General features: G+C 41.4%; 1 pseudogene; it reads left to right on the top strand.

Annotated features, from left to right (window-relative positions):
* Window positions 1-4,138: 4,138 nt before the first annotated feature.
* Window positions 4,139-4,510, top strand: LOC109554935 (large ribosomal subunit protein eL31 pseudogene; annotated as a pseudogene).
* The last annotated feature ends 2,814 nt before the right edge of the window (window positions 4,511-7,324 follow it).

The raw sequence follows: 7,324 nt of genomic DNA on the forward strand, positions 1-7,324 counted from the left end.
TGCTACATCTATAAATAAATAAGATATTCTTCCTCACAGCAAGGAAATAACATACCCAAACCATGTAATCATTCCTATACACGTATTATCTTCAGAATAACATTGTTGCTTCCACTGAGATTTTTGTCAGAAAATCCAATTGGCTGATGTGATCTGCTGCATCCTAATGCGCTGAGGGTCACAGGGAGAAGCTTTCACTTCTCCCCTCACTTCCAGGCTCCAGGGTGCCCCTCTTGGAGGTCATAGCCTGCCCCCTTTCCCTGTGCTTCTCAGTCTTGTGCTTTTTTTCCTTCTCATCATCCTTCCCTGCTTCTCTTCCTTTTCGTGTCCTCATTAACTTCACTGTCCTCATCAGATGACTCAGAGTGATCACAGAGGGATGATTGGGAAATGAATTGCATTAGCAATCAGTTTACTGAAGGCTGACTCTGCCTCCTCATATGTGTGAATTAGGGAATTATAGAGTCAAGGGAATGGAGGTGGGGGGGAGGGGTGGGGAAGGAGAGAGAAGGGTGGGTGGGAACATGACATCTCAGATATTTGTAGCAAGCACTTAGAAGAGATGTTATATAATAAAATGTGTTATGTCATTCTCACTGTGATAATAGAGTTTTAGAAAATAAAAACATATTTTTGAATATATATTATTTATATTATATATGTATATGTGTATGTATAAATAATACATATTATTTTATGTATATATATGTATGTATGTGTGTGTATATATATATATATGTATAAAATGATGCTTTAGATGAAAGCCTGGAAGAGTTTTAGGAAGAGAAATCTGGAGTTTCTCCTTGATTCTTCTACTCATAATTTTTTCCCCAAGTGATTCTGTCTCAGTTGGTACAGGGTGGAGAGTGGGAAAAAAAATATCTGGCCTTTATTTAATGTGGGTGTAGAAATTCAGGCTGGCTGTCCAATAGGATTGGACTACCTACCAAATGTGTTGGAGTATCTAAAACACTTTTTTAAATGTCTGAGGCACTTCTGGCTTGCCAACCATATGCTGCTGCTGCTAAGTCGCTTCAGTCGTGTCCGACTCTGTGCAACCCCATAGACGGCAGCCCACCAGGCTCCCCTGTCCCTGGGATTCTCCAGGCAAGAACACAGGAATGGGTTGCCATTTCCTTCTCCAATGCATGAAAGTGAAAAGTGAAAGGGAAGTCGCTCAGTCGTGTCTGACTCTAGCGACCCCATGGACTGCAGCCTACCAGGCTCCTCCATTCATGGGATTTTCCAGGCAAAAGTACTGGAGTGGGGTGCCATTGCTTTCTCCATGCCAACCATATGTTGAACCACAAATATTTACATCAATGTGATTCAGGAAAAATAAAATGACTTGAAACAGATATTCTTTCTCTACAGATAAAGTGGCCTAGAGAGTCTTGCACGACGTTGGTGAAAGGTGTGTGTGTCACAGACTGAACTGTGTCCTTTCAAAATTCATATGCTGAAGTCTTAATTCCCCAGATTACCTCAGTAACTGGATTTGGAGACAGAGCCTTTGAAGACATGATTATGGTAAGATTGTATGGTTAATATGACCAGTATCCTTATAAGAAGAGATTACAACACAGACAACCATAGAGGAACACACCAAGTAAAGGCCCAGTGAGAATTCAGTCATCTACAGACCAAGGAGAGAGGCCTCAGTAGAAATGAACCCCACCAATACCTTTATCTCCAACTTTTAGCCTCCAGAACTGTGGGATGACAGTTTTGTTGTTTAAGCCACCCAGTCTGTGATACTTAGAAATGGTAGCCTGAATCGACTCACACAGCATGCTACACAGATCCCAATCCTTATCCAAGTTCCTCAAGCTCAAAGGTCAGAGACTGGGCTTGTTTAACCACGGATATGGTAAGGATATGAATAAACTCTGAAACTGTAACATGTCAATGAGAACAAAGGGTAAACTGATGCACAAATATCACATTTTACTATTCTTTACCAACTCTGATGGTTTTTCCAGTGGTCATGTATGGATGTGAGAGTTGGACTGTGAAGAAAGCTGAGTGCAGAAGAGTTGATGCTTTTGAACTGTGGTGTTGGAGAAGACTCTTGAGAGTCCTTTGGACTGCAAGGAGATCCAACCAGTCCATCCTAAAGGAGATCAGTCCTGGGTGTTCTTTGGAAGGAATGATGCTAAAGCTGAAACTCCAGTACTTTGGCCACCTTATGCAAATAGTTGACTCATTGGAAAAGACCCTGATGCTGGGAGGGACTGGGGGCAGGAGGAGAAGGGGACGACAGAGGATGAGATGGCTGGATGGCATCACCGACTTGATGGACATGAGTTTGAGTAGACTCTGGGAGTTGGTGATAGACAGGGAGGCCTGGCGTGCTGCAATTTATGGGGTTGCAAAGAGTCGGACACAACTGAGAGAATGAACTGAACTGAACCAACTCTAATAATGGGTGGTGAGTTACAGGTTGGGGTCAACAATATTATGAATATTAGAGACCAAGAAAAACAAAAAGCATAGCCTTTTTGTAATTTTGATTTATTTTTCTAGAACACAGAACATGAATTCTGGGGTTCCTTTGGGATTTGGGGGACAAGAACGATAGTTAAAGCATGGAGATGTCCATAGGCAAATAAACTGCCTGGTCTTACAACATGGCCTTCTTATTCCATACCGAATAAATGCCTTCATAAAGAGCAAGTGTAGTAGGATTCCCTGGTGGTACAGTGGTTAGGACCCCAGGCTTTCACTGCCAAGGGCCAGGGTTTAATTCTTTGTGGGGAACTAAGATCCTGCAAGCTAGTGGTCAAAAATAAATTTTAAAAACCATAAGGGTATTTTTAAAAAAGAGCAAATATGTTGCCTGATAAGTCACTGAAAACTGAGAGGAAATCAGGAACAAAACTCTCATTAAAACATCTATATTTCAGTCAAAGAAAGCATGATGCATTATTTTCCAAATCACAAGAGGGTGTTTCAATATTAATAGTTAGAACTCTCCCATTTGGATACAGGTATCTTACTATAAGAATCAGCTTCCTCCATTATAGCCACCTTTGTTTTTTTACTACTACTATAAGTACTTTTACAATTACTTATACTAATTCACATTTTATGGAATTAGCTATCCTTTCAACTTGATGATGTGTTTCATTATAGAAGTCAAAGGCCCGGTATGTGTGTGTGTGTGTGAGTGATTGAGCCTGTTGAAGTGAAAAAGACACTCACAGGAGTTCAGACACTGTGCAAAATAAAAATGATCTATTTGGAGGAATGTGTAACTATCTCAATGAAATTTTAGATTTTCACTAGGGAACAAAGACAAAATAGCTATCCTAAACACTTAGTGGTTTCTTGATGTTTTTTCTTTTCACTTTTCTTTTTCTCCAAGCTGCTTATCTATTTTTAGCTCTTGGCCTCCATTGATCTTTACCGATTCTTAACCTTCTGTAACTCCACTTCATTTCTCTAGAGGCAGGTTTGTCTACAGGCCTCATTTCTATGATTCTGTTGTTATTAGCCTAATAAGTATTCTCCCTCATGCTCACTGCAAAGTGGTTTTCTAACACCACAAAAAAATAAATGAATCAATAAAAAAAATGGGACTTCATTTGAAGCATGCAAGATTTGTACTTAAAAATAAGCAGCAGTTTTTATTTTCTATGCTGGTAAGAAATTTGCAAATCCATCAGGTCAAAATAACCAACACATGGAAAATGCCTGTTACTTACCATCAATTTTATTTTTAAGTGACATTCGAATAGCTAGAAGAATTATCAATCTGTACATTTTCCTTTGATTATATAGGAGACAGCCTGCCATTATACCATAAATAGTTAATATTACAGCAGTAGGCAGCCCCAAAACATACAACTCCTGCTTTCCAATTTGTATTTATTTTAAAAAGGTCTAGGCAGTGTAGTTTATGCCAAATTATTTACGAAGGTGTTGTATGCTTAAAGCCAACTTTTATTACAATCTTAGATTAAGATCTCAGCAATTATAAGATTTCTTTACTGCTAGGAAATGTTTCTTATGTGACTTCTACAAATACATCTAGGCTTTTATTGGTATCTAATATATACCTATGTGCTCACAACTGTTGTAGGACACACACGAAATACAAAGAACCCCTATGCATTTTTAACCTGGACCCAGCAGGATGGCTCTTGCAAAGAAGTGGAGCAGGAAGGGCCATCTTGCAATGAACAAGATAGTGACCAGAGAATACACCATCAACACACACAAGTGCATCCAGAGAGTGGCCTTCAAGAAGTGTGCTCCTGGGGTACTCAAATGGATCCAGAAATCTGCCATGAAGAAGATGGAAACTCCAGATGTGCACACTGACACCAGTCTTAGTAAAGCTGTCTGGCCCAAAGGAATAAGCAATGTTTCACACCATGTCCACCTCCTCTTGATCAGAAAATGTAATGAGCATGAAGAGTCACATCAGCTCTATACACTGGTTAGCCATGTACCTCTCACTACTTTAAAAAACCTACAGTTAATGTGGATGAGGGCTAACCAATGACCGTCAAAGTTGTGAAACCTCAAACACACACACACACACACACACACACACACACACACACAGAAGATATGATTCTCATATTAAGTTATGTACAATTTAACTGAACAGAAGATTAAGAAACGAACAACGCAAGACTAAATGCAACTACATCCGAAGGATGAGTTCTAAAGAGAGAGGAGGAGGGTTCAGGATGGGGAACACATATATGCCTGTGGCGGATTCATTTCAATATATGGCAGAACCAATACAATATTGTAAAGTTTAAAAATAAAATAAAATTAAAAAAATAATAAAAAAATAAAGAGAGAAACTTGAGTGAGAATGGAAATAGATAATGAAAAGCTCGGAAAGGAGGTTAATGGAACCTAATCTTTGGATCCACTGACTGATGACTTTCTTTCAGAGGACATTATAATTCACATTTTCTAAATTCATCAACTGTCATTCTCAGCCATGCTTCCATTATTTATATGTCACTAGAAATAACTGAAATAAAACTAATGTACTGAGCACATACTATGTGCCAGGTATGATATAAAGTCTTTTACACGGATTTTCTCATTTAATTCTCAGAATAACTCTGCAAGTTATGTTATAGTGCCATCCTTTTTCATAAATTTTTTAAAAATTGGCACTTACACAGGATTAAGTCCCCACTAAAAGAAACTGGAGTTCTTGGAAGAAATGGCTGATCCAGGGTAGAGGAAGGTAAAGTAAAGAGTGTACCTGGAATATTTTCTGAGGCAAGAAAGTAAGGAAGCACACAAAATCTGAAAAGAACATTGGAACCAGATTAAATGGACTCCTCCTGGAAACACTGGGGACAATTTTGGCATCAAAATAGTGTCAGAAATGGTTGATAAAACAACTGAACTTTTCTGTTTGTTTTGAAAAGTCATTTTTTTAAACTTTTCATTTTGCATTGGGGTATCAGTTCAGTTCAGTTGCTCAGTCGTGTCCGACTCTTTGCGACCCCATGAATCGCAGCACACCAGGCATCCCCGTCCATCACCAACTCCCAGAGTTCACTCAGACTCATGTCCATCGAGTCAGTGATGCCATCCAGCCATCTCATCCTCTGTCGTCCCCTTCTCCTCCTGCCCCCAATCCCTCCCAGCATCAGAATATTTTCCAAAGAGTCAACTCTTCGCATGAGGTGGCCAAAGTACTGGAGTTTCAGCTTCAGCATCATTCCTTCCAAAGATATCCCAGGGCTGATCCCCTTCAGAACGGACTGGTTGGATCTCCTTGCAGTCCAGGGGACTCTCAAGAGTCTTCTCCAATATCACAGTTCAAAAGCATCAATTCTTCAGCGCTCAGCTTTCTTCACAGTCCAACTCTCACATCCACACATGACCACTGGAAAAACCATAGCCTTGACTGGATGGACCTTTGTTGGCAAAGTAATGTCTCTGCTTTTCCATATGCTATCTAGGTTGGTCATAACTTTCCTTCCAAGGGGTAAGCGTCTTTTAATTTCATGGCTGCAGTCACCATCTGCAGTGATTTTGGAGCCCCCCAAAATAAAGTCTGACAGTTTCCACTGTTTCCCCATCTATTTCCCATGAAGTGATCGGACCAGATGCCATGATCTTCGTTTTCTGAATGTTGGGCAATCACAACAGAGTGCAAGCTTGGACTTAGTTAATCAGAGCAATATACAGGCCAAGAGTCAGCCAAACAGAGCAAAGTACGGGTTAGGAGTCACCCAACCAGAGTAAGGTACAGGCTGTGTTGTGTTTAGTCACTCAGTCCTGACTGACTCTTTGTGACACCATGGACTGCAGCCCATCAAGCTCCTCTGTCCATGAGGATTCACCAGTCAAGAATACTAGAGTGGGTTGTCATGCCCTCCTCCAGGGGGTCTACCCAACCCAGGGAGAGAACCCAGGTCTTGTGCATTGTAGAATTCCACCAGGGAAGCCCAAGAATACGGGAGTGGGTAGCCTATCCCTTCTCCAGGGGATCTTCCCAACCCAGGAATCAAACTGGGGTCTCCTGGATTGCAGGTGGATTCTTTACCGTGAACTATCAGGGAAGCCCAATGTACGTGCGGCAAGACATCTAATCAGGGCAACATACTGGCTAGAGTTCAGGCAATCAAGAAAGGTACAGGTTAAGAGTCAGCCTGTCAGGGTTAAGCGCAGGCTCGAAGTCAGGCAATAAGAGAAAATTACAGAATAGGAGTCAGCCAATCAAGGAAAGCTCTTCCCTGGTGGTTCAGACCCTTAAGAGTCTGCTTACAATGAGGGAGACTCAAGGCTAAGAAGCAGGCAAACAGTGCAATGAGGTGCTAGGAGTCAGCCAGTCAGAGCAAAGTATAGACTGAGTCACCCATCCAATCAAAGCAAGTAGGGGATAGGAGTCAGCCAATCAGGGTAAAGTACAAGTTCAAATCAGCCAATCACAGTATGGTACAGTCTAGAAGTCAGCGAATCAGAAAAATGCACAGGCTAGAGTCAGAGAATCAAAGCAGAATACCGGCTTCAAGTCAGCCAATCAGTGGCAGATAGAGACATGGAGTCTGCCAATCAGAGCAATATACATGCTAGGAGATAGCCAATCAGAGCAAACTACAGGCCAGGGGTCAGCCAATAAGAGTAAGTAGAGGGGATAGGAGTCAGCCAACCAACGTAAAGTACAGGCTCAAGGAAGCCAATCACAGTAGGCAGTCTGCTGCTGCTGCTTAGTCACTTCAGTCGTGTCCGACTCTGTGCGACCCCATAGACGGCAGCCCACCAGGCTCCCCCATCCCTGGGTTTCTCCAGGCAAGAACACTGGAGTGGGTTGCCATTTCCTTCTCCAACGCATGAA

The sequence above is a fragment of the Bos indicus genome, chromosome X (genome assembly GCF_029378745.1).
Source record: "Bos indicus isolate NIAB-ARS_2022 breed Sahiwal x Tharparkar chromosome X, NIAB-ARS_B.indTharparkar_mat_pri_1.0, whole genome shotgun sequence".
NCBI classification, from domain to species: Eukaryota; Metazoa; Chordata; class Mammalia; order Artiodactyla; family Bovidae; genus Bos; species Bos indicus.